Raw genomic sequence first — 27,128 nt, forward strand, 5'->3', positions numbered from 1 at the left:
TCTACAGGATGTTTGAAAATTTCCTTAACACCCACTGTAAAATGTAAAGGAGTTAGACTGGGTACAATTGGTCATGATAGAAACAGGTTAGGCTTATGGGGAACCATATTGGTGTGCTCCAAGCTGACGTCCACCATATTCAATTCAACTAAAGATTTTTAAATGGGAATAGGGTGATGTGATGTATCAAATGAGGCTAGAGTTTGACGAGATATGCAATGGTGCAGGTTTTTCGACGTATCTCTGACCAGTAAAAAGCACTGTGAGTGTTTGTGTGTGTGCATACACACATACATATTGCGACAGTCGATCCCCGTGGCGAAGTGGTTAGACAAGGGCTACACGCCGGGGATCCCGGGTTCGAATCCGGGCCTAGGCATGTGTGTTTTGTGTGAGTGTCAATCATGTTCATTACATCATCACTCATCCTCATCTTCGCGATCAGCCAAAAGTGGCAGAAGAGCAAATTATAAGCAACAAAATCAATCAACATATTGTGACAGGTACATTGCAGGTCCTGAATACGTTACTGAACCTGGGCCCTGTGTAGGAAATAACGTGATCGCTAGGACTATAAGTTGATGAAAAATCTTTTTTTTTCTGGGCTTTGAAGGCAATGCTGAACTCTTCAGTTATAAGCAGAAGACATAGTTTTTATTTTGCAATTTCTTTTTCATTTTCCGGCCTTTTTGGCTTTTAGCTCATTTTTCAGTGTTTTTTGTTGCATTTTTAAAATTTAGGCCTCTATTTGCTACTTCCCTGCTGTCTCATGCTTTTGCTAGCATATTTAAACGTTTAAAGTTCCTAACAAATACACCATATATGATCAATTCAAAATTATAATCTGATGAACGCGAAACGCAACTGTATTTTCAGATGCTGACCGAGTCCTGTATTGTGCATGGCCCACTCTGAAAGGAGGTGCATTACTTGTGCACAAAAACTTACGGTGTATTTTAATTAAACTTGAAGTAAAAAATAGTCCTCATCCGTGGCCGTACGGTCCAAGGCGCTGTGCTTTGGACTCCGACTGCGGGACGGCATGGGTTCGAGTCCGCTTGGGTTCTCGGCCCGTGTATAGGACCGGTGGCAACCCACCATCCTGAGGAAATTGGGGAGCTACGAGTGAGTAGCGTAACCTGGTTTCGGAAATCTCCTATAACGGCTGAGGGTTGGTTGAAGATATCCGCACCTCTAGGTAGGATTGTGAGAGGGAGACTGGCAATCGGGAGACAGACCAAGGCCCTTCCAGGGCTGTCGAGCCACGGGTTACAGTAGACTCGCGATTATCCGAGCTAATTGGGACCGAGATTACCTCAGATACGGAAGAACTCGGATAATACGGAGATAATGTGCTAATAGGTCGTAAATGACGAAGCAACACTTAAAACTATATAGTAATTATTTATTACTAGTACAACATAAATGAGAAGATTACTTTTTCCGTTTAGAATGGGCCTACACAGACTTAAACATCACCGTAACAATCGGATACACCAACAATGTAACGAACATGTTCAGCGCGGACGGTGACTTGACTCCATAAACAAACAGGAGGTGCGTTATGAAGCGCGATGTTTTACAACCACTCCCTCGGTTAACCTGGAGCCTCGGTTAATCGGGACTCGGTTAATCGCGAGTGTACTGTATTTATTACTTATGAAGTAAACATAAGGAAAATACATTAGCACTCAATTGCTTTTTTTCTCTTTAGTTCGGTAGTTTAAGCCACTGCACAAGTTTTATCGAATTATTGAACTACTCTCTCGCAATTTATGAAAATTCAAGCTTTCCTTTTAAGAGCGAAAATTATGTTTAGGTCATTTTAAAAAATTTTAAATGGTTTTTTAATAGTTTTCAGGTCATTTTTTAAGATTTTTTTTAGCTCATCATTCCGAGGCGTAGTAATCACCCTTATGGTCTAAACATAACATTACCATGATGTCGGTGCGCTTTGCAACGAAATAGAACTGGTGCATTTTCATTACGACCACACAACACACGTTATCACCAAATGACGTGTTGCCGGACGTCAACCTCTTGAGCTTACTAATCCAACACCTTCTTCCTCGTTTTGTTTCCAATTACGCAATGCAGATTACGGCTTCCCTATCTACAAATGCTCCGTGGAACTGAAAAAAAAGTGATTACCGTGAATGACACATTCAGCGATGTTATCATTAATACTTTGACACGAGAGTAAATGACGTCACCGTTTCTACTTATCTTTGATGTCAGGTTGTTGTTTTTTTCTTCTGACTCGCGTTTCCTGCAAGTAGGAAGTTTCCAAACTTCTGTTCCGACATGCAGGAGCAGCAAACACAGTAAAAACTTTAGTTGGTGTTATCTTCAAAGCACCTCACAATATGTGCCATAGTAATTACAATAAATATCATGAGCCTCGCAAGAAATGTTTGCAAAGGGGTCAGGCCATTAATAAAACTTTAACAGTATAAATAAGAAAAAGTTAAAAAGTAAAGTGCTCCCCTGTGCTTTGCACCACGTCATGAAGGCGTAGGAGGTGTGGAGTTAGGGTCCGAAGGCGCGGCTGATGTGATCAGCACAAGCCCCTGGCCACCTTTACCCCCCCAGAGTTTCCTCCAGGGGCTTTATACGACGCTGGGTGGGCGCCGGAACCGCTTGAACAGGTGGACAGAATCACGGTTCTCCCCCGCCGGGTAACGAACCCGGGTCTCTCGCATGATAGTCAGACGCCATATCAACTTTTTTTTTTTTTTAGGAATATCCCTATGCGGGTATATTTTTTTCAATTTTTACGTTTCTCGGTTTTCCTCAATTTTCAGTTTTTCTCATTAGGACAAACACAAATATCCATGTCATACCCGGGATTCGAACCCGGGTCCCCTGGCGTCGCAGCGCGCTGTCATTACCACTCCACCACGGAGGTCGACATCGACTGAGCTACCGCGGCTCAATAATAATAAATACAATAATTATAGTATAAATAATAAAGACAATAATAATTATTAGCACGGTTAGGCCTTGTTATTTTAAAATAAATATATTAAGAAATAATAAAAGTAAACCAATTTTATTTCAAATGCATTATTATTATTTATATAAATGGGGAGACTTTGCTTCTTGCTCCACCAGACAAGTGAATATCCAGCACAGCTGTTTTCTATTATTATTATTTTTAACATTTCATGCAGTTAATGTTAAATGTGCAGTTAAATTCACAGTTGTGTATTCTTTGCACAAGCCTGACATTTGGATGCACCAGCACTCCACCTGGTGTCAAAAAGTGCATTGAACTATACGGGGCTTATTTGTCTAAATATCGGAGCCCGTAGATATGACATTCCATGACCCCTTCCCCTTTTCTCTCAGGGGATACTCCTTACAGTTGTCACTAGGGTTAGGATTTTTATGATCTTAAAAATGGTGTCGTGTCGTTTGCGCCGAGGCTTCTTATCGGTTCATATATCATATGTCAAGACTTTCCTTGGCTGGTTTTAACCACAATCCAGAGTGTCATCACCGCCGGGCGCACGTGTGTTTATGGGTACATGGTGCATAGTGCATAAAGTGGACTTAAAACATAAAATCAAACGTGTGTTTATGACGATGCACAGCTGTGTTTACACTGAAATCTTAAACCTATCCAGAGAGTTAAATATGACTTTTCTTTACTTATTTCAAAAGGCGTTACACAGTATTACTTGAATCAATTTTATTCCACAACAGGAAATACATAAATCAGTATCAGCTTATTAACTATTAATCATTTATCGTTAATCGTAAAAATAACATTGTAAATACAGTATTGTTAAAATATTGAAAGAATTCTACATGTACTACGTAAATGTACACTTTGGAAGCAACATAAATGTGCCAGTCTATTACACTTAATTATTATACACTACATAAAATCGTCAAAAACATTATAAATACAGTGTAATTTTTGCAAACATTATATAAGTAATAGCTACGTATATACAAACACAATATTTCGATACACTAGCACAACAACAATACAAACGTTATTTGAATTCTTGTAGGTATGCAAGTGCTCGAAGGCATTACACGCGTTGCTTCTATCATTTCCATATTCTCAGCCATCTTGTCGTCTCTCTCAAGTCTCAGTTTTACATACATAGTAATTTCCCAATGTATATCCCTCATATATACTTTCATCTTACATTCACTTACCAGTCACCTTCCTTTTCAATCGAAGATAAACACAGCTGGAGCTGGGCAACGTCATAAACGCACATGCACCGGCGGTAATGACACTCCCGATTGTGGGAAAACCCACCAAGGAAGATCTTGACATATGTCGCGGCGGAAATGAACCGATAAGAAGCCTCGGCGCAAATGACTCCGCGCAAGCGACACGGACTCCTTAAAAATCGCCAAAATATGCAAAATAAAATATGCTCTTATGACCTAAAATTGTACAAAATATGGACTATAATTTGAAAAATATGCCCTTATGACTGGACTGTTTCAAGCATCAATATCTAAATGCTGAGATATTTTCACATTCGTACTATTTTTAGTTCACTTTATGGGCCCTGAGTTGGAATCCACAATGAACACTTCCTGTAAATTTTCAAATAAAAATGAGGGCCTCCCCGATGGCGCAGTAGTAGCGTCATTGCCTTGTAATCAAGGGGTCCTGGGTTCGAACCCGGTGGGGTCACATAGTGGTTCGGATCCCACTTTAAACTGTAGGTTTAGTCCCGATTAGCCTTACTGTGCATAAAGTGGACTTAAAACACCAAATCAATCAATCAATCAAATCAAATAAAAATGAGAGAGATTTTGCTGCAGAAAAAAAAACCTCGAGTGAACTTGGGAGTAAAAACAAATCCACTTCGAAAATGACTGTATATTTCTTGAAAATGCGAAAATATGCTGAATATGACCGAAAATCCATCAAAATATGCTCTATCACTCAGAAATGGCTAATATGCCAAAATATGACCTTAAGAAGCAGCCTAATTTAATTACGTATTTTCTTCACAATATGGATTTCGACATATTTGGGGAACACACCACCCTTACCAAAATAAACATGCTAAGTCATAAAAATCCTAACCCTATTTATCACAGACCAGAGAAGAGATGCGTATGTTTCGGTCTTGTCTATCTCGAATGTGAAATCCGTAACACCGCTCCTGGCCCCATTTTAGCCAAAAATCCTCCATTGCAGATCTCCTTGAACCGCAGTAACGATTTCTGCCATCATCTATTGATCGTATCAGCCCTGTCACATGACCCACATCCCAGAGGGCGTAGCAGTTGCCATATTTTCTGGGGGAAACATCCGCTATAACTTTTTTTATGCAAGGTTATGGATAGCAGATAGCGAAGTAGATGCCATTTAAACGATTGCGTCGTAGAGAAATAGGACACTCCACTGAAATTTAGTACCTGTGCGAAAGAGAATTTCTTGAAATAAAGATGTGTTTCAGTTTGGATATTTCGTATATTTGTCGTCAAATTTTGTATTAGATTATTATGTCTCACTACCATACAACTGCAGTAAAACTCTTTAATTCTAGGTTGGTCGGGAAAAAGCAATTAAGTCAAAAACTGTTTTACAACAGACATTTATTTTTGTTTTTATTATTTTAATAGCAAACATTACATACATTAGATGATTTCACCAACAAAGTAGCGTACTACTAATTATAGGAATAACATAAATGAAATGTTCAAATGAAAACAACAGAAAATCGCAGTTCGTGACTTGAGTTTCATGTATCCATTTACAGAGTATTGTCACGTTCCTTTCATGGACGTCGGCAGGATTTTTTCCAGGGAGGGGCAAGTAAGGTATTTTTTTCCAGGGGGGGGCAAACGAAGGCAAATTTTCCCCCAAAATAGTGCTGTTCCCTAAAAAACATTGCTTAAATTTGAATTTATGGTGTTCATGCAATAATTAACACATATTATTGGGGCTAAAATTAAATTATGTGTGTGAAATACAGTTTTTTTGGTTGACTTTCATTTTCCAGGGGGGCACGGCCCCCCTTGCCCCCCTTCGGGACGCCCATGGTTCCTTTAGTCAATAGAACATGATTTAAATCGAACACAATAAAAATGATCGCATGAAGACTCGTAGCATTAACGTGATGCCTCTCAGGGTATGGGTAATCACATCTCTGTTCATTCGCTGGTCAAAAAATAATCGAAGTCAAGTTTTCACTAAGAGAAAGGAAGTATATTTTACTTCTTAGCAAAATAAATACTATAATGTGTACAAATCCATTGACATTTCAAAGAAATAACCGCTTCTTACAATTCAACATCACCACTTTTTAAAACTCAAAGCCCGAACTAAAAGTTAAGACAGTACACAATCGTAATTCCCATGGCAACAGCTCTTACAAGATATGAATGTGCAGGTCAGTCAATATCCCGACATTATCAGTGATAGGTCTAAATATTAAATACCACAAGAATCACATACTAAATAGCAGAGATTAAGCTTAATAACAATAAATATTTGTACAAGAGAAAAGGACGTGTCAGTATGTTGTTTGGTGTTTCATAATTAGGATCTCATTTTAAAATAATGTAAAATATTTCAATATTGTCTTTAATTTTACTTAATTTTGTAAGTATTTGTCTCTAACTTAAAATAATTGCCTTTCTTAATGTGCAATTTTAATACTTCTTGAGTGCAGAGGGAAAAATTTATAAATATATATTACATATTTCTTGGAGGGGGGAATTGTGTTGCATATAATATATATTGCCCTTCCCCAACATCCTAGAATTATTTCTGGAATTTTGCTATTTGGTACAGTTTGCTCGATAACTTCTAATTTGTTCACTTCTCCAGCAGACTTAATGGCCACCAAATGATATTTTGGAATTAAGTTACAGCTTATATGAATAATGAAAAACTGTTATAGGGACATTCCGGCGTTACGTGTGTGTAATTTTACACGCAAAATGCAACGTTCTAGACATGAGATTGGATTAAAATATTCATAATGAACTGTTTTCATAGAATTATGAATTACTTTATGGTGTCTGCTAACAAATGGAAGAAAAAAACAACTTGAGTGTGTGACGACATAGCCTGAATTCATGAAAATGCATGTGTGACGCTTTAAAAATATAGCAAAGTTTGACTTTATTTGTCTGTAAAGCATATAGGCTGCAGATGCTAGTAACTTCTATTGGTGAAATGTGCAAATTATATGCATTCACAAACATCTAAACCAGTGTCGTATGCTGACTCTAAGACATGGACTAGCTCACTATGACACCTGGTCCTAGGCTATGGAGGAAGAGAGAAGACTAGGCTCATTGTTGACGTCTTGAAGGAAGGAACGTTGACATCCCAACGGTAGACAGGTTGCCAACTCCTAAGAATTCAGGTTGCCAACTTCAGAATCGCCATTATTTTTTTTTTTAAATCACGTTAATTCACAGTTTCGAATCGATTTTTCTTCAGTATTTTACTTTCTAGGCTTCAGGCTTTGCAGATAGCCTAGCTAGCCTGGAATATACGCCCCTGATCTAATCCTTAATGAAATTAAAAACAAAAATAATTTGCATACTAATTTGTTGTGTTCTTTACGTGGAGTAGCACCACTTTTCGTGGAATTCCCCTATAATAGAAAATAAGTGTAAAAATTGTAAGAACTGGAAGAAAAACGCGTAACTGGCACAAAGCCAAATGGCCAAATCCAAAGTTTAAATACCAAATTAGCCTTTCCTTGTCCGTGCAGAGAGCATGTGCCAATGTTTCTAACCCGGAAGGTGTGAACAGGGGATTGGGGGTGGGGGGAGGAAGTATTTAGGGGGGTGTCTAGGGGGTCCGGACTAGGGATGGCCAGATCCGGATCCTGGCGGATCCGAAATCCGGATCCGGTTGGTTCGATCCGGATCCTAAAATTTTTCGGATCCGGATCCGGATTCGGAATTTTCGGATCCGGATCAGGAATTTTCGGATCCGGATCCGTTTTGCCATCCCACATGCGTTTCTTTGGAAAGTAAGAATGTGCTTATAACATATTGTTACCTGCTAATATACAGATATATATAATATACATACATACACATATATATGTAGTGTGTGTGCGCGCGTGCGCGATTTGTAATTAATTAATACACTTACAAGGGAGGTCTAAGTCTCCCCCTCCGATTTCCATGAAACTTGGCAGGTGTATAGAAGCCCCCCCCCCCCTCAAATGTCAAGATGAGGAGAAATTGAAACTGACCCCGAAACCACGTAAATAGGGCATAGGAAGAAACAGGGGGCATAGGGCCTCTCTATACACCTGTCAAATTTCATGGGAATCGGAGGGGGCCACAGGGGTCAGATCCCCACTTCAATTTGTCCTCATCTTGACAATTGAGTGGGTTTTGCCCTGTAAAACCGTTTTTTAGCTGAAACAAAAAAACACGTATTTCTTCCATTGGGCCCCACTATACAGCTGCCAAGTTTCATGGAAATCGGAGGGACACAGGGGTCAGATCATCACTTCCATTTGTCCTCATCTTGACATTTGAGGGGGTTTTGCCCCCTAAAACAGTTTTTTAGCTGAAACAAGAAAAACACGTATTTCTTTTTTGGGCCCGTTATACACACATCTGCCAAGTATAATGGAAATCGGAGGGGGACACAGGGGTCAGATACTCACTTCAATTTGTCCTCATCTTGACATTTGAGGGGGTTTTGCCCCCTAAAACCGTTTTTTAGCTGAAACAAAAAGACACGTATTTCTTCCATTGGGCCCCATTATACACCTGCCAAGTTTCATGAAAATCGGGGAGACACAGGGGTCAGATCCTCACTTCAATTTGTCCTCATCTTGACATTTGAGGGGGTTTTGACCCTTAAAACCGTTTTCTAGCTGAAACAAAAAAAACACGTATTTCTTCCTTTATGCCCTACTATACGCCTGCCAAGTTTCATGGAAATCGGAGGGGGGCACTTAGATAACCTCCCTTGTTAGTCTTACACTTCGTAATTATATAACACTGCATATATTATAATGTTTTATTTTAATTTGTAAAACTGTAACTGTAGAACAATTGTATAATTTTTGTGTAACATTTCTATCTTGTTATATGTGTTAAAGGTTTCATCCTAGAATGGAATGTCTCACATTTATGTGTGTTTTCATTTCCAATACATTCGAATGAATACATATTCGTTTCAATGGCATTTACAAAATCACCTCTGACATTTTACGTTAAACAAGTAAGATTATTTTTGTGCACGAGTGTGTTAGCCGATGCGTAGCAAAGTATTTTAGGAACAACACTTGAAAAAAATTCTTGTAGCACTAACTAATGAAAAATTTCTTTGTAATCGAAGATCATAATACCTTTTAAGGTGTGGTAATATTATAATGGGATTTAGATCCGAAACTCTCGAATCCGGATCCGGAACTTTCGGATCCGGATCCAGATCCCAAACTTTTAGACCCGGATCCGGATCTGAAACTTTCAGACCCGGATCCGGATCCGGAATTTTCGGATCCGGAATTTTCGGATCCGGAATTTTCGGATCCGGATCCAGATCCGTAAATTTTGGATCCGGATCCGAATCTGAATGGATCCGGATTTTTCGGATCCGGATCCGTTTGGCCATCCCTAGTCCGGACCCCCTCCCCGAAAGACTTACCAAGTACTAAAATTGAATAATGAAAATATAATTGTTTTAGCATTTGTTATGTAACCAATGGTAATATATTTTCCGCCGAACGTATTTCAAAGCAAGGAATTGGGATCATATGGCTTTGAAGGACATTACAAAAGATTTATGCACACTTACGATAACATCCATAAGGAACTTTTGTTTTCCTCAATTGGATCTAACTCCTTTTTTGTTAGAAATTCAACTCTTTATCTATTTGACACGATGGCAGCGATTGGGTTCAAAAACGGTGGGGGGGGGGGGCAAGATGCCAAAACTGAAGGGGGGCCAAGGACAGTTTACTTTCCCTTTTTAGATAACGTTTAGCATAGTGCGAGGCAAAAGTGGCAACAAGTTGGAGGGGGGGGCACTGCAAATAAGAATAAGCAATAACTGCCAATAAGTAATATACTTAACACATTAGACAAATCTTTATCTTTACGAAAGTTGAATAAAAATACTTCCGAGTTTTTTTGTGTGGTTTTTAATATTGAATGTAATATTCCCTATCATTATTTGTGGTTGTACTGTTATTATTATTATTATTTCAGAGAAGAAGGTTACAAGACCAAGAAGCTGTGAGCCAAAACAGATAGATGAAACGGAGAAAGAATACACTGTGAAGAATAAAGAAGACGAAAAAACGGTGAGTAACATTTCAAGATACCCTACACCAACAACGCAGTCACTGGCTCAGCAAGTATTGTAGGAAGTGGGAGACTGGGACCCTGTACCGGCTTGACCTGTATTAGCTCTGAATATCGGAGCTATAACTATTTGACGTGGTTAATGATTTACCAAGTAATCAAATGGCCTTCCCCAATGGCGCAGTGGTAGCGTCGTCGCCTTGTAATCAAGGGGTTCCGGGTTCGATACCCGGTGGAGGCACATAGATGTTCGGATCTTACTTTAAACTGTAGGTCCAGTCCCGATTAGCTTTATTGTGCATAAGGTGGACATAAAACACCAACTCCATCAATCAACCATGTAATCAAGGTCTGTCCGTCTCTCTCTCTCTCTCTCGATCTGTAGTTCTTCTGTTGCTTTCCTTTGCTCTCTCTCCCGCTTCTCTATTTGTTTCTCCCTCACACACAAACACACACATCTCTCTCTCTCTCTGTACCACTTCTATATTTCTCTCTCACATTGCCTTGCTTCTCATTTTTCTCTTTGTTCTCTCTCTCTCTCTCCCCTTTCTCTACCTCTATCGCTTCCCTGTTTCTTTCTCTTTCACATCTTCTGTCATGTTTTCAATTTCTCTCTCCCTCTGCCCATTATCAATTCTCTCTGTCTCGCTTCTATATATTTCGAACCGCACTTACTTTCTTTCTATTTCACCTTGTCTTTTGTTTCTACATTTCCCTTCTTTTTTCTCCCCCACTTCCTTGCTTTCTCTCTGTTGCTTCTTAATTATCCTCTGTGTCTGTCTGTTCTTTATTTCTCCTCTCACTCTCTCTCTCTCTTATGTCTGGTTCGCTTCTTTCAAAACTCTTCACTTTTCTCCTCCTTATACCGTTCGTATCTTGTAAGTCGTAAATACGACGTTACTTTATTTCACTTAAGGAACTAATTTTTCGATTATGTTCCCCTGTCCTTGTCCCTGTGGAGTGGTTTGTATGATTTTTATTCCACCACAAACTGCAAGTTCAATCCCAGTGAGCCCGTTCCTGCATAAAATAAAATGATACTAGCATACTTTGCCAAGGGGCACGCGAGAATAAGGGCCATTAGGTAGGGAAATTTGCAAGTCTGCAAGAAAATCGTTAAGGCGAGGATGTGAGGAGTGGAGCCAAAGCGAGGTGTAAAGGAGAAAAGGAAGTTTGAGAGTGTGTCGTGAAAGGCGGGAAAACGCACCTCTAGGATAATTGGTTGAATGAAAATTAAGACTTTGTTTTGAGTCCACTCGCCATGCTCAGATAGGCTAATCCCGTTTTCTGCCACTTTTTCGCTAATCGCGACGATAAGTATGAGTGATGGTATGGTGAAAATGATAAGAGGATACACACAAAGGACAACCATGTCCTCCCCGATGGCGCAGTGGTAGCGTCGTCGCCTTGTAATCAAGGGTCCCGGGTTCGATACCCGGTGGAGGCACATAGTGGTTCGGATCCCACTTTAAACTGTAGGTCCTGTCCCGATTAGGAAGTGGACTTAAAACACCAAATCAAATCAATCAAACATAGGACACCCATGACCATTCCGGGATTAGAACCATGGACCCCTGGCTTGAATTGATTTGTTTTATTTTACTTCCACTCTTGGATAAGCGTGATGATCAGGATGAGTGATGGCATGATGAAATTTATGAATGGACACTCACAAACATCAATGCCCAGGCTGGGATTCGAACCCAGAACCCCTGGCGTCGTAGTGCAATGTACTAACCACTCTGCCACAGGCGCCGGCCCGTCAATTTGTGAGCGCAACATTGCGTAAAAAAAATACAATCAATGCCATCTCTTGGTGTCTAGTATAAACAACTGAGTATCGTCAAGCGATCGTACAGAGACACGCAGCCTCTGGTAAACATTGTTGAACATAAAGTTGTACTTTCAAGTGCTATTTACAGTCCAACAATAAATCTACGCATGTTCGGTACGGGTGTGTTTTCTTATCATAATATCAAAACGGTGAACAATGAACGACAGTCTGAAGCTGCAACAGGAGCACTCACAAAGAACATTCATGTACAGGCCGGGATTTGAACTCGGGACCCTTGTCGTAGCGCGCTGTGCTAACCACTTCACCACGAAGGTTAACGTATTTTTCCAATCGATACTGGACCTTGAGTTTAATTCGATAAACCAACCACTGTGCAATGTGTCTGCGCAGGAGGTCGAACCCGGGACCCCTTGATTTCGTGGGACTATATGGAGACGACAGTGCTACATGAAAAAAAAAAAAGTGTTGTTCGTTCTCGGGTTATTGTAGAAGCCAAAGCCAGCTCCTGAGCTAGCGGAAATAACCCTCCCCCCTCTCGCGGCACGGAGTCTAATCTCGACCGCATTACTTGACGGTCACGTCCGATAGACAAGAAACGAGTTTCTTCACAACAACATTCCTCGGGAGCCATTCACATGAGTCGGGGGCCCTGGACTGAATGGGCATGGGACCCGACGCTGCACGAGCGTTGACAATAATGTGAAACAGAACATGCTACCCCACAGCTTGAGACTGAAATTCACTTTCGGACTTTGTTTAGGCCAATTCCTCTACGCAGATAGCACAGAAAACTTAATCCAAGTCTAAAGCAAACTTACGATGCCAAGTGAAGAAGCTTGCAGCAAGTTTTTACATGGCAAGCTGTAAACTTGCTGCAAGATTGCACCAAGCTATAGTTGCCAAGGCAAACCTACTTCAAGATTGTCATAACCAGCTGTAAGGTTTCAGCAGTAGAATTTCTACTGCAAGTCTGCACCCAGTTATACTTGCCTAGGCAAGACTACGTAAAGATTGGCATAACTAGCTGTAAGCTTTCAGCAGCATAATTTCTGCTGCAAGTCTGCACCCAGCTATACTTGCCAAGGCAAACCTACTTCAAGATTGTAATAGCTAGCTGTAAGCTTTCAGCAGCATAATTTCTGCTGCAAGTCTGCACCCAGCTATACTTGCCAAGGCAAGACTACGTAAAGATTGTAATAGCTAGCTGTAAGCTTTCAGCAGCATAATTTCTGCTGCAAGTGTGCACCCAGTTATACTTGCCAAGGCAAACCTACTTCAAGCTTGTAATAGCTAGCTGTAAGATTTCAGCAGCATAATTTCTGCTGCAAGTCCGCACCCAGTTATACTTGCCTAGGCAAGACTACGTATAGATTGTCATAACTAGCTGTAAGCTTCCAGCAGCATAATTTCTGCTGCAAGTCTGCACCCAGCTATATTTGCCAAGGTAACCCTACTTCAAGATTGTCATAACCAGCCAGTGGCGGCGATTAGGGGGGCGAAGGAGGCAGTTGCCCCCTTACTTTTCGCCACTTTTGCCCCCACTCTATTCTAAATCTTATATACAAAGGAAAATATACTGTTTCCACCCCCCTCAGGTTTGCCACCTTCCCCCCGGTTTTGGAACCCAATCGCCGAAACTATAACCAACTGTAAGCTTTCAGCAGTAGTATTTCTGCTGCAAGTGTGCACCCAGCTATACTTGCCAAGGCAAGACTACGTAAAGATTGTAATAGCTAGCTGTAAGCTTTCAGCAGCATAATTTCTGCTGCAAGTGTGCACCCAGCTATACTTGCCAAGGCAAACCTACTTCAAGATTGTAATAGCTAGCTGTAAGCTTTCAGCAGCATAATTTCTGCTGCAAGTGTGCACCCAGCTATACTTGCCAAGGCAAGACTACGTAAAGATTGTAATAGCTAGCTGTAAGCTTTCAGCAGCATAATTTCTGCTGCAAGTGTGCACCCAGTTATACTTGCCAAGGCAAACCTACTTCAAGCTTGTAATAGCTAGCTGTAAGCTTTCAGCAGCATAATTTCTGCTGCAAGTCCGCACCCAGTTATACTTGCCTAGGCAAGACTACGTATAGATTGTCATAACTAGCTGTAAGCTTCCAGCAGCATAATTTCTGCTGCAAGTCTGCACCCAGCTATATTTGCCAAGGTAACCCTACTTCAAGATTGTCATAACCAGCCAGTGGCGGCGATTAGGGGGGCGAGGGAGGCAGTTGCCCCCCTACTTTTCGCCACTTTTGCCCCCACTCTATTCTAAATCTTATATACAAAGGAAAATATACTGTTTCCACCCCCCTCAGGTTTGCCACCTTCTCCCCGGTTTTGGAACCCAATCGCCGCAACTATAACCAACTGTAAGCTTTCAGCAGTAGTATTTCTGCTGCAAGTCTGCACCCAGCTATACTTGCCAAGGCAAACCTACTTCAAGCTTGTAATAGCTAGCAGTAAGCTTTCAGCAGCATAATTTCTGCTGCAAGTCTGCACCCAGCTGTAATAATCTTCAATTAGGTAAAACGTTAACGAACAAAACAACATTTATTTAACTTATAACTTCATGTTATAAAAAAACTACATGAAAGACATCCAACAAAGACAAAAGACAATGACTCTCCAACTCGACTTGTTCACAGTATCTCTTCTAAAATCTTTTATCTTTTTCTTAACTTCTATCAATTCTCCCCCTCTAACAAAAAAAATCATTCGTAGGTCTTGTTACCAAAGGTAAGCTGTAGTCTATCCGGCTCCTTCTTGGATCTAGAAGATCTTCGAAATTCTCTGTTTTTTATGTTCCTCGCTTCTGCAGGTACAGCTGCCTCTGGTTCCCCATGTCCTGGTGATGCCTCTGTATACATTGGAAACGTCCAAAAGTCATCCAACTCCTCTTCTTTCTTCTTAACCTCCAATCTCTGACTTTATAGTTGTTCTTAAGCTTTCCCACTTGATGTCTGTGCACTCTTTTTGTAAATCCATTTCTAAGTTTCACTTCTAAAAGCCTTGCTCCTACTCTCTTAATCACCTGAGCTTTTATAAACTTAGGTACTAAAGATGGATTTTTTTTTACCCAAACTATCTCTCCTGATCTTGGCATCCAAGATTCTGCCTCATATTTATTATTTTCTACCTTTTCATCTATTTGGCAATTTGGTAAGTTGAATATACTTCTCGGCTGATAACTCATAATTCTTTCTGCTGGAGACATTCCTAATCGTTGCCACTTCGAAAATCTTAGATAGTATAAAATATTATCTATAATTTTTTTCCAGTCAATTCTACGTCCCTCATTTCTACTTTGAAAATATTTCTTTCTTAATAAGCCTTTAACAGTCTGCACCCACCTTTCCGCTAAACCATTACTTTCCGGATTCCAAGGCGTTGAATGTACCAATCTTATTCCATGCTTTTCACAAAATTTCTCAAATTGATTACTCCTGAAAGGCGGTCCATTATCTGACACAATAACAGAAGGATAACCAAATATCTGGAAATTTCTGTTTAAACATTCTATAGTTTCTTCTCCATTTGTCGATCGCACCTGCCATATTTCTGTCCATCTAGAGCAACTATCAATGAATAGCAAAAATTTCCTTCCTCCGTATTAAAAAAAATCAACATGTATTCTTTCAAAAGGAATATCTGTTTGTTTCCATCCGACATATTTGTTTTTGGATGTACTTCTTTGAAAACTATTGCATTCTACACATTGATGTCCCAACCTTTCAAGATCCTCGTCTATTAAAGGCCACCAGTAGAATTCTCTAGCCATCATCTTCATTTTAGGTGTACCTACATGTTCTGCATGTAACAGCTTCAACACTGTTTCCCTGCATTCTTTAGGAATTATTATACGTCTTCCCCACATAAGGCATCCTTTGTTCATGGTTATTTCATTCTTCCTTCTATAATAATGTAAGATCACAGTATTTTGAAACTCTTTTGGAAGTGAATTAGGCCACCCAACATCAACCCATTGTACAACTTTTTGTAAAATGTCATCTTTTTTCGTCTTCTTTACTATGTTATCTAACAATAGAGGTTCAATTTCAAAGGTGTCAATATAATTTAAAGATTCCTCAGCATCCCCTGTGTCTTCCTCTATTGGCAATCTAGATAAAAAATCTGCTACATCTACACGTTTTGTGTAAACAATTGTGTATGAGTATTCTGATAATAACAAGGCCCATCTCTGCAAACGTGAACATGCTAACGATGGAATTGCTGCTGCCTCGCCAAAAATATATTTTACAGGTAAAAAATCACTATAAACTATGAAATGTTTTCCATAAAGATATTTATGAAATTTCTTCTAACGCTTCCCTTTCAAATTGACTGTAATTTCTCTCTGAAGGCGCTAGTGTCGCCGAAGTGCAGGCAATTGTTTTCAATTCACTCTCAATCTTATTACACAACTGAGCCCCAACTCCTACACCACTTCCATCTACAATCAATACAATATCTTGATCTGGATTGTATGGAGTTAATATCTCAGCTTTTCGCAATGCTTCTTTGGATTCAAGAAATTCCGCTTTATGTCGATCTGTCCACGACCACACTGCTCCTTTCTTTAGCAATTCATAAACATGTGTTATCTTCATAGCGAACTTTGGCATGCTCCTATGATAAAATGAAATCATTCCTAAATATGACTTCAATTCTTTAACGTTTGTTGGCTCTGGACAATTCAATATTGCTGTCTTATTCTTGATTAAAGGTTGAAAACCATTACTAGATATCCTGTAACCTAAATAGTCTACCTCTTTTTTGAAGAACTGACATTTATCGAGATTAACTTTTATATTGTAATATGTCAATCTATCCAAAACTACTTTTGTGTTATTGAAACATTCTTCTTCTCCACGGCCTGTTATAATTAAATCATCCAGGTAGCATTTGGCAAATGTATAATCTAACAGTACTTGATCCATTGTTCTTTGGAAAATCTGTGCACTGCAGCTTAAACCCATTGGTAACCTGTTATAAGTGAACAATCCCCATTTAGTATTGAGAACCAATAACTTTCTAGCACTCTCATCGAGTAATAATTGAAGATATGCTTTTATCAGGTCCAACACTACATATGTGTCTGCATTCACTAAAGAATTAAGTAAATCATCCACTCGTGGCAAAGGATAAGTTACTTTTTCTACCACTTTATTGACAGTTACCTTAAAATCAGAACACAGCCGTAGATCACCATTATTTTTCTTTACTACCACTAAAGGTGTACCCCAATCAGAATATTGAATAGGTGACAAAACTCCCAATTGAACTAAATTATCCAATTACTTTCGGTTGTAAACTGTATGGAACTTCCTATGCTTTCTTGAATATTGGAACTGCTCCCTCCTTGATTGGTATTGTAGCTTTAAATTGCTTAATAGGCTCACAAATATTACCAGAAAAAACTTCTTTGTACTTATTTATTAAGTATTCAACTTTCTGATTAGTCAAACTTGGTTGCTTTAATACTGTTAACAAACAACTGTCCCTAGAAATCGTTAACTGAAACCAAGATTTCCATTCTGGCCATAATTTATCCAACCAGGTCCTTCCTAAAATAGGTGTTTTCAATTTATTTCGGGAAATGTACAAGGGCATTTTTAATCCTCCATTTTCTAACTGCACATCCAGCATAACTCTCCCTACTATTGGTAGTGGTCTCCCATCTGCATTCCTTAAAGTGAGAACACTCTTTATAACTGGAATGTTCCTAAAATTCGTTGTATGGAATTCCTCATCCCAAACAGATACTGCTGCACCCGTATCCACTTCGAATTGGACCCGTTTGCCATTGCACATCAACCTAACTAAACAATTATCAGCTTCACTTCCAGAGCTACTCATTTCAACATCCGATTTTTGTACATATAATTGATTCTTATGTACATTATTCTCATGTGAAGGTTCACTTGAATTCTCATTAAGACTCCTTAAGTCTAACCTACTTTTCTTATTACCGTACACAGGTTGTTTAACTTCCACATGTACGCCGTTTAACAACAAAGGCTTCATAGATGTATCAACATCATGTCTCACCTTAGTTGAAGCTTCCTTCCTAAAAACATTGCTATTTATATTCTTACAGCACTGCTGAAAATGACCCTTTAATCCACATTTAAAACAATGTACATTCCAAGCTGGACATTTGTACTTAACGTGTACATTATTACACCTTGAACATTTAAAAGCACCTTTCTTACTTTGCTGACTAACTGTTCTATCTTTTTGTAGATGATGTACATTACTAAATACAGTCTTATCTTTTTGATAAAATAACCTTACATCTTGTTCTACCATTTCCATGGTTGATGATAAGGATACTGCTTTCATAAAATCAAGCTCTGGTTCAGCTAATAATTTCTTTCTTGTTACTTCGCTACGTATGCCAAAAACTAATTGGCCTCTCATCATTTCATTAAGAAACGTACCAAATGAACAATTAGCTGCTTGATGCTTCAAACATATTACAAATTCAGATAACGTCTGCCCTTCCTCTTGTCTCAACAAATGAAACTTATACCTTTCAGCTATGACATTTCTTTTAGGCCTGAAATGGGTTAGCAATAAAGAACATAAATCTTCATATGACTTTTGTGAAACTTTTGCTGGTGCCACTAAATCGCTTAGTATATCGTACACTCTTCCGCCAGCTACGGAAATTAATGTACAAACTCTTTTATCTGCTGCAATATTATTTGCCAAACAGAATTGGTCAAACCTTTCAATGTATGTTTGAATATTGCCACGTTCCACATCGAACTGTTCAAAAAACTGTACATGATTACTAACCTCCATTATTCATAGCTTCTTATTCATAATAAGACTAATCTTCTTATACACGTTATTCTTGTAACCTTGTTCCAATTTTTATCCTCGTCGCCAATTGTAATGATCTTCAATTAGGTAAAACGTTAACGAACAAAACAACATTTATTTAACTTATAACTTCATGTTATAAAAACTACATGAAAGACATCCAACAAAGACAAAAGACAATGACTCTCCAACTCGACTTGTTCACAGTATCTCTTCTAAAATTTTTATCTTTTTCTTAACATCTATCACCAGCTATACTTGCCAAGGCAAACCTACTTCAAGCTTGTAATAGCTAGCTGTAAGCTTTCAGCAGCATACTTTCTGCTGCAAGTCTGCACCCAGCTATACTTAGCCTCCCCGATGGCGCAGCGGTAGCGTCTTCGCCTTGTAATCAAGGGGTCCCGGGTTCGATACCCGGTGGAGGCACAAGTGGTTCGGATCCCACTTTAAACTGTAGGTCCAGTCCCGATTAGCCTTACTGTGCATAAAGCGGACTTAAAACACCAACTCAACACAACTCAACCCAGCTATACTTGCCAAGGCAAACCTACTTCAAGCTTGTAATAGCTAGCTGTAAGCTTTCAGCAGCATAATTTCTGCTGCAAGTCTGCACCCAGCTATGCTTGTCAAGGCAAACCTACTTCAAGCTTGTAATAGCTAGCTGTAAGCTTTCAGCCTTATCATTTCTGCTGCAAGTCTGCACCCAGCTATACTTGCCAAGGCAAACCTACTTCGAGCTTATAATAGCTAGCTGTAAGCTTTCAGCAGTATCATTTCTGCTGCAAGTCTGCAAGCTGTAAGGTTTCAACAGTAGCATTTCTGTTGCAAGTCTGCACCCAGTTATTCTTTCCAAGGTAAACCTACTTCAGGCTTGTCATAATTTACTCTAAGCTGTCAGCAGTAGCATTTATGCTAAACAGAAGTACTTGCGCACACTAATTTTCCGAGTTCCACTTACGTCAAACTTGCATCCAACTTTCCATATCAAATTAACTTTGACAAGCAATAAGCAAGCTATCGCAAGCTTGCCACAAGCTTAAGTGTTGTCTGAGTAAAATATTACTGAGTTAAGCAGACAAAATGTGTTACGACTTGTTTATTTTTTTTAAAAAAAAGAAAATAGCATTACATTGCACACACTGCGAAAGAAATATGCTACTGAGTTGCCAGGAGCGTAGCTAGGCTGATGTGTTTGGGGGTTAAATGTGGATATACCCTGAAAAGGAGATTTGTTGAAATGAGAAAACTCGTTTGGTAAAGGGGTCTGGTAACCATAAGTAAAAATTGGTTAGCATTTACTAAATTTTGTAATTATGTCCAAATTATTTGGAAACTCTAAAACAAATTACAATAAACATTTGGTACTATCGAGCAATTATCTGTTTGAAAAGATTATATCGCCAAGGTGAGTTCCAGGAGTATTTTCAAGTTTTCGAGAGCTAACGCTACACTCATCTTCAGGGTAGAAAGGACAATATATTCATCATTCGTCGCCATGAAAGCTTCAAGACTTAACTTGAATTATTTGTTTACCTATTTAAACAAATGTTTGGTTAGCAGAAACTATTTTTCGGTTATTCCGGACAGGCCTCTTCTCTATTTAGGTGTGTGTATCATGTATTGTTTTCAAGTTATCAATAATATTCATTACAAAATACACATAAAATTTATGTCATACTGCTTTATTAATATGTATGTATCTATGTATCCCCCATGATGTAGTTGTAACGTCGTCGGCTTGTTGCCAAGAGGTCCCCGTTTCGATACCCGGCTCGGTTGAGGTACATAGTGGTTCGGATCACACATTAAACTGTAGGTCCAGTCTCAATTAGCCTATCTGTGCATAAAAGTGGACTTAGAAACAACATTCAAAACTCATCGTGCTAGTTTCGGAGGGGCCAGTCCCCCAGAGTTATGTGTAACCCCCTTAACAACGCCCCTTTGAGTTGTCATCAAAAGAGGTGCAACTTCGTAGCCACAGCACTGATGCATTTTCTCCTCTGTGTCCAGGACGCTTCGAACCTTCCTCGATCATATTGGGAAACTACTTTGACACTAGATTCGGGGTAAAGAAAGAGGGGAGGGACACGTAACGTTCCATATACTTCTAATTAAATTCCCGAAGCCTCGCTATTGGAAAGAGCCGGGGCATATGGCCCATGATGCAATGTGCAGCGGCGGTAATGAGTTTGCTTTGAGGCCGCCGCTGTTCTCAAACATGATTAATGAAGGCAGTTTCAATAGAAATTTCCGCGACGTAGAAGACGCTTTTAGCAGAGAATCCTTGAATGGGGTTGCGCTGGGAATGTTCGCAAACTTTTGAAAAATGATCTCCTTACATAGACTGTCTCGTTTGTAGAGAATTTTTTGCAGACTTGTGTGAGATTAATTCATGGCAATTTTTTTCCAACGTGATTTAACAGGCAACGACAATGTTCTAGAGATTTGAAATTATAAATTTCTTTATGCTATGTTTGCATCACTTTTCGAAGATATTTGTCGAGATTTGCGCTTTGAATCTAGCACGCGTCCTCCCCGATGGCGCAGTGGTAGCATCGTTGCCTTGTAATCAAGGGGTCACGGGTCCGATACCAGGTGGAGTCACATAGTGGTTCGGATTCCACTTTAAACTGTAGGTCCAGTCCCGATTAGCCTTACTGTGCACAAAGTAGACTTAAAACACCAATTCAATCAATCAATCAATTTAGCACGGTCTTGCATTCGGTGTTTAAAGTGGAAATTGTTAAGTTAGAAAATATTTACTCGAGCCTGAGGGTTTAACATGGTGACAATGAAAAAGGTGGGAGATGCTTTACGTAAATCTTCCTGTATTACGTCTCAGTAGCCTGTGAGATAACGCCACGAATAACGGCAGAGAAGGGAAGAAAGCGAGTGGACGGAAAACGGCAAGAAGCTACAATTCCGTTGCCCCCTATAACCTACGTCACGGGTTGCCCAATTACTTTTTGGTAGATAGTGTATATAGTCTTTTACAGAAGGCCATTTTCGTCTATGTATGACAGAAAGTGAATGAGGCACTACAAATGTTAAAATTATATTTTCATTCAAGACACTCTTGAAGTGTGACCCTATAGAAGACATATTTCCCCCTGCCCGTGTGGCTGAAGGTGAAGAAGAGGGTGAAAGTGAAGATGAGGGTAAAGGTGAAGGTGAGGGTGATAGTGAAGGTGGAGATGAGAGGATGAGACCGTATTGAAGATGAAGACGTAAGGTTTTGGGACGTCCAGGCCAAGAAATATTCATTCCTCGATGCAGCGCGAAGTCTACAATCATATCTGGAAGCAGTTGACTCTCATACATACGGCATTGTTTTATTTCTCTGGAGGAAATTTGAAGCTCCTCTCCTCAATTTGCATTCATTTACATAAGTTACGCACAATTCATGGATTTCGTCTAATAGCTTCCATTAGGATAAATTGGAAGAAGTATTAGGCGCATCCAGAAAGTAAGTTTCCCCGAGGTCGTGCACAAAAGGAAACATTATTTCATTCAATGATTTATTGCCACAGATACAGCACGCGTCCAGTTACCTGTCGACATAATTACCGCCGGAATTCAGGCACTTGTCATAGCGTGGGACCAACTTCTGTATACCTGCGTCGTAGAAGTCCGCCGCCTGGGCGCCGAACATGTGTGCGACAGCCGTCTGAACCTCTTCTTCGCTGTGAAAATGTTGACCGGACAGGGGGAGCGAGATCCGGGCTGTACGATGGATGAACGAACACCTCCCAACCGAACCTGTCCAGAAGGGCTGCACCTGCTCCACAAACTCGTCCATAACGGCCGATGGCCGCCCACTGCGCTCGTCGTCATGCACATTTTGCCGACCTTCAGTAAATGTCCTGCACCAACGACGCACCATCTGCTTGCTCATGACGTCTGGCCCATACACCTGGCACAGCTGACGATGAATTTCGATCGGCTGTATGTTTTGTGCGTTCAAGAACTTGATCACCGAACGAATCCAGCACGCGGCGGGAGATGGAATAAGGCGGCTCTTATTGCTGCCGCGACGCTACTGAGGACTTTCGGGAGTCGTTTTCTAGGATAGTCACAAGCCAGAGCATGTGCCTCTCACGCATGCGCAAAACCGGTTTCAATACGCATGGCCTGCTACCTGTGGGCAAGTGGGAAACGTACTTTCTGGATGCGCCTAATAATGCGAAACGTCCTTACATGAATCTGGAATATAAAAGAAAACAGCCTTATAATGTAAAAGAACGTGAAACTGTCTGGCCTTGTACAGTGGGATCCATGACTATTACCATGCAAATTGTCCATCACCATGTTCGTGCACTTTATTTGACCCAATAAGAGCTTCAAGAATGAAAAGGATACTCGAAACAAGCTGTTGACAACTTATGCACCAGCATACATAAAAATCCATCGCTTGAAAACACACAATATGTAAGAGAAAAATTAATGAAAATAGTCATGGACAATTTGCACGGCAATACTCATGGATCCCACTGTACACAGTTTATCAGTAATCTGTATTTCAACCACAAGGTGGCAACACTATATTGACAGAAATGTGCTTCATTTTTGTTAATGTTTCATCATTAGTTCTAAATAGCATATTCTACACAAAATTATTGTAATTATAGTTTTATTGAACACTGTCTTTTATCGAATGATACCGTGCTACAAGTAAAGAAAATTCCGAAATATTTGTATATCGGCAAGAGTGATATTGAATCAATGGTCTTGAATGGAATGATAAAATGTTTAACCCACTAATTCTCTCTCTCCTTGGAAAGCTCTAATTAGTACGTAGATACGACCGCTACACAACTAGACAACCTCGAGGAAGTGATCAACCAAATTCTGGACAAGTCTCAGAAGGCATCGAAACCCTGCAGTCAACTCTATAGTTACAGAGGTCGTCCGTCCTCAAACATCGAACGCCCCGACCAGAGTGAGCTTAGCAAAACACAATGGAGCATATAAGTGGTGACGTCACAGCAGACAACGGAGTACGTGTTGAGTCTAAACAAAGTGTAAACTTGTTTCTCACCTTTTCAAATCCATTGAATTTTCCAATTATTGTGACAGCAGTTATGAAACAAAATTGTGATGTGTATCGTACATCAATGTAAAGATGAGATTTCGGAGAATACGTATATATGTCACACATATCTTACAGAGAATAAGGTAGAGAATAACAGGATTAAGAAAATAATGCATTTGTATACAAAATATAGACATTCCAGTTCCGAGCACAGTCGAAGTAGGCCCATAGCTCATCCGATCTCAAGTCGGTCACGCTGCCGCTATGGATGATGGGAGACCAGCAGCCTCAGATGACTGAAGCAGCGGCACCCATTGGCTGCGATTCCGGATCGGACGCCATTTGGAGCATTCGCTTTACTAGATTTGCTACTCCATTTATTCTTTACATTATGTTATATATAGACGTATTCTCCGAAATCTCATCTTTACATGGATGTACGATACGCATCACAATTTGGTTCCATAACTGCTGTCACAATATTTAAAGCCACCCCTTCCGATGGAAAATCCAATTGATTTGGATAGGAGAAAAGCACGTGTCAGCTTTGTTTGGACTCATGACGTCACACTAATATGGTCCATAGAAGAAGACGACCACCTCAAGCGACAGGAGCAGAAGTCAGAAACGACAGATAACAACGAAACGCCAAGAAGAAGGGCAAAACATAGATATAGGAGCCAAGGAAACGTCACTCCACAATCCAAAAGCCAAGATAAGAACAATCAGTTTCCTTGGCTTTCAGCTTTTAGTGTATTATTCCTCACTTACATTCACATTCGCTACTTTCTGCTCTATAGAAATCAGTTAAAATTCATCGGTGGGGACGCTCACATTTATCTCATCTTTGCAAGTACTGCATGATCTCCACTATCTTAGCATATGTCGCGAAGGGTAAGACGACAGAGGTTCTATATTCAAACCTTGTGTATTGTATATTCGTCATCATACGTATGCTTCATCAATTCATATTAGGGATTAAACTAGAGAGGTAGAAAGGTGGCGTAAAATAATCAATCACATTTCGAATCTCACGACAAGAAATACACATAAAATTAAGAGCTTATTAAAGTAAGTACATTGGACAAACCTGTAAAGAAGTAATTTAGTTTTTATATGGTTTTGAAAACAGGCGCCGAGTGCAATTATTGCCGTGTCCCTTGCATCGAAACTGGCACGCTATCACCGGACCACTTGGCACTTGGACAATATCTTCGCGTTTTTCTCTGAAATGGCTGGCTAGTGCGCGCTATTTCCTTGGCATGTCAATACCTATAGAATAGGGTATCCTGCCACTACACTAAGTCCCGCCCCAAACTCAGTTTCCCACGCCGTGCTATCTCCTATAGTGTAACGAGTGCACTCACGGTCCCCGAAATGACGTGTCAATCATACCCCGGCACGGGGCCAAACGTCGTTATGTGTACGGGAAACCGGTCGTGACTCACGGTCCAGTTATCAAGTTCGGTACTGAGACGGTCGTTTATTGTCATACTATTGCGAGGCGGAGATTAATACCTTGAAATGTTACACTGTTTTGTTTACCTTTGATATGTAGATTCGAACATTCATAACACACTAATAGCATAATATCCGGTACCTGAAAAACGTCAAATAACAACACTGACGAACGGTAAAAAGTGAATATATATTGTAACAACAAAAAAATATTGCAATCAACAACTGTTTACAAAGCCTCCTCAAACGCTCACAACATTCACTCTATCTCTCTTTCACACACATGAGGTATTTTTACATGTGAAGTATGGATACAAATCATGGATCTCATTAACATATCATTCCTTTTAATTTTTCAAACCTTTATGTGAATTTAGGGCATTTGTCTGCCAGCTCCTGTGCTCTTTTAAATTAACTTAAGTGCCAGCCCTCGGAAAGCGGTTAACTAAGACAATTGGGTCGGCGTGGTTAAATCTTTCGTTCGACTGAACGTTTGCACCCAGTCGTAAGCACGACTTTATACAAGTTTCTCGGACGGGGGTATTACACACAAGCCTCTCTCGTCCAATGAGAACAACTACACAATTACATAGGGATGCAAAAACTTAATTGGCTCCAGCTGCCGGAATACACTAATCAATCGTCGGCGCGAGCAAAAATTACCTTAAAAACCACTATGCAACAAATAATACTATTTCACGCACACGACCTTGCAATAAAAACAACTACGCTTTCCATAATTAAAAAGGACTCATCAGTCAACTATTGACAAATTAAATGGCGCGACGGGGCGGTCGGTTACACAAGAAATGGAGCACACTTTGACAATTTATACTAAATATTAAAGAAATGAAATGGAGCTTCTAACGCTGAATGCAGACAATTAAATTGGAACATCTGAACATGAAATTACCCCTTTTTATAACAATACCAAAACAATTTTTAGACGCGGAAGTTAGGTTTGGGTTTTCCTGAGTAACTTTGCGAATAAGTGAGACTTCGGCGTTAACTGTACGGTGTTGATACTAACGGCGCACGTTTACATGTACATGATACCCTCTGAAGTATACTGTACCAGACTCTGCTACATGGCGTGGTCATTCATCTCTCCTGGACGCGGGACTTGGCACACGGTTCCTTTGTGGCGAAATTGTCCTCCGAGGTCGATCGCGACGAAGAATAATTGCGACGACATGGTGTACTTGCACCTCCTCAGTACTTCGGGCGTTCCTCTCGTCACTAGCGTCGGGTGTACGTGGTCACGCGCCGGTTCGGACTATCCCCAGTGTCGGGCATCAATTGGACGTCGATCTGCAATCATCTCTCTCTGGAAACGTCCTTCGGGCTTTGGTTGGGACGTCGATCTGAAAGCGTCCTTCGGGCTTTGGTTGGGACGTCGATCTGACAGCGTCCTTCGGGCTTTGGTTGGTGGTTGGTTTTGGCGTCGTCTGGCTGGCTTCGGCGTCGTTGCAGGCGTCAGGGAAGCGACGCCCCCCTTCTCTATCTTCTTTAGCCCTCCATCCTTATGTAGTCCACGCTTGGCAAAAACAAATCACCGCGTAATCTTCACCAAAATAAGGCGCACACTGGTATCCCTCTATCTGCGATTCGCTCACGGCACGTAAGGAAACAAAGTCCACGGACACAAAGCAATGATCACGTGAGAGTGTAGCGCGGAGATGCTCTCTCTGTGAAATCCGGGTAAAAACTGTGTCTGGGATGGTAGCACCGTATATTTATAAGA

General features: G+C 40.2%; 1 protein-coding gene across 1 annotated transcript in view; it reads left to right on the forward strand.

Annotated features, from left to right (window-relative positions):
* The window catches only part of LOC146000261 (sodium/potassium-transporting ATPase subunit alpha-like), a 471,911-nt gene that overhangs the window by 230,661 nt on the left and 214,122 nt on the right, over positions 1 to 27,128 (forward strand). Inside the window, exon 3 of the mRNA XM_083137721.1 lies at positions 10,183 to 10,277. The gene's annotated coding sequence lies outside the window, so the exon portion shown is untranslated. The remainder of the gene's footprint in view (positions 1 to 10,182; positions 10,278 to 27,128) is intronic.

This window comes from Lepisma saccharinum, chromosome 16 (assembly GCF_977018435.1).
Source record: "Lepisma saccharinum chromosome 16, izLepSacc3.1, whole genome shotgun sequence".
NCBI lineage: Eukaryota > Metazoa > Arthropoda > Insecta > Zygentoma > Lepismatidae > Lepisma > Lepisma saccharinum.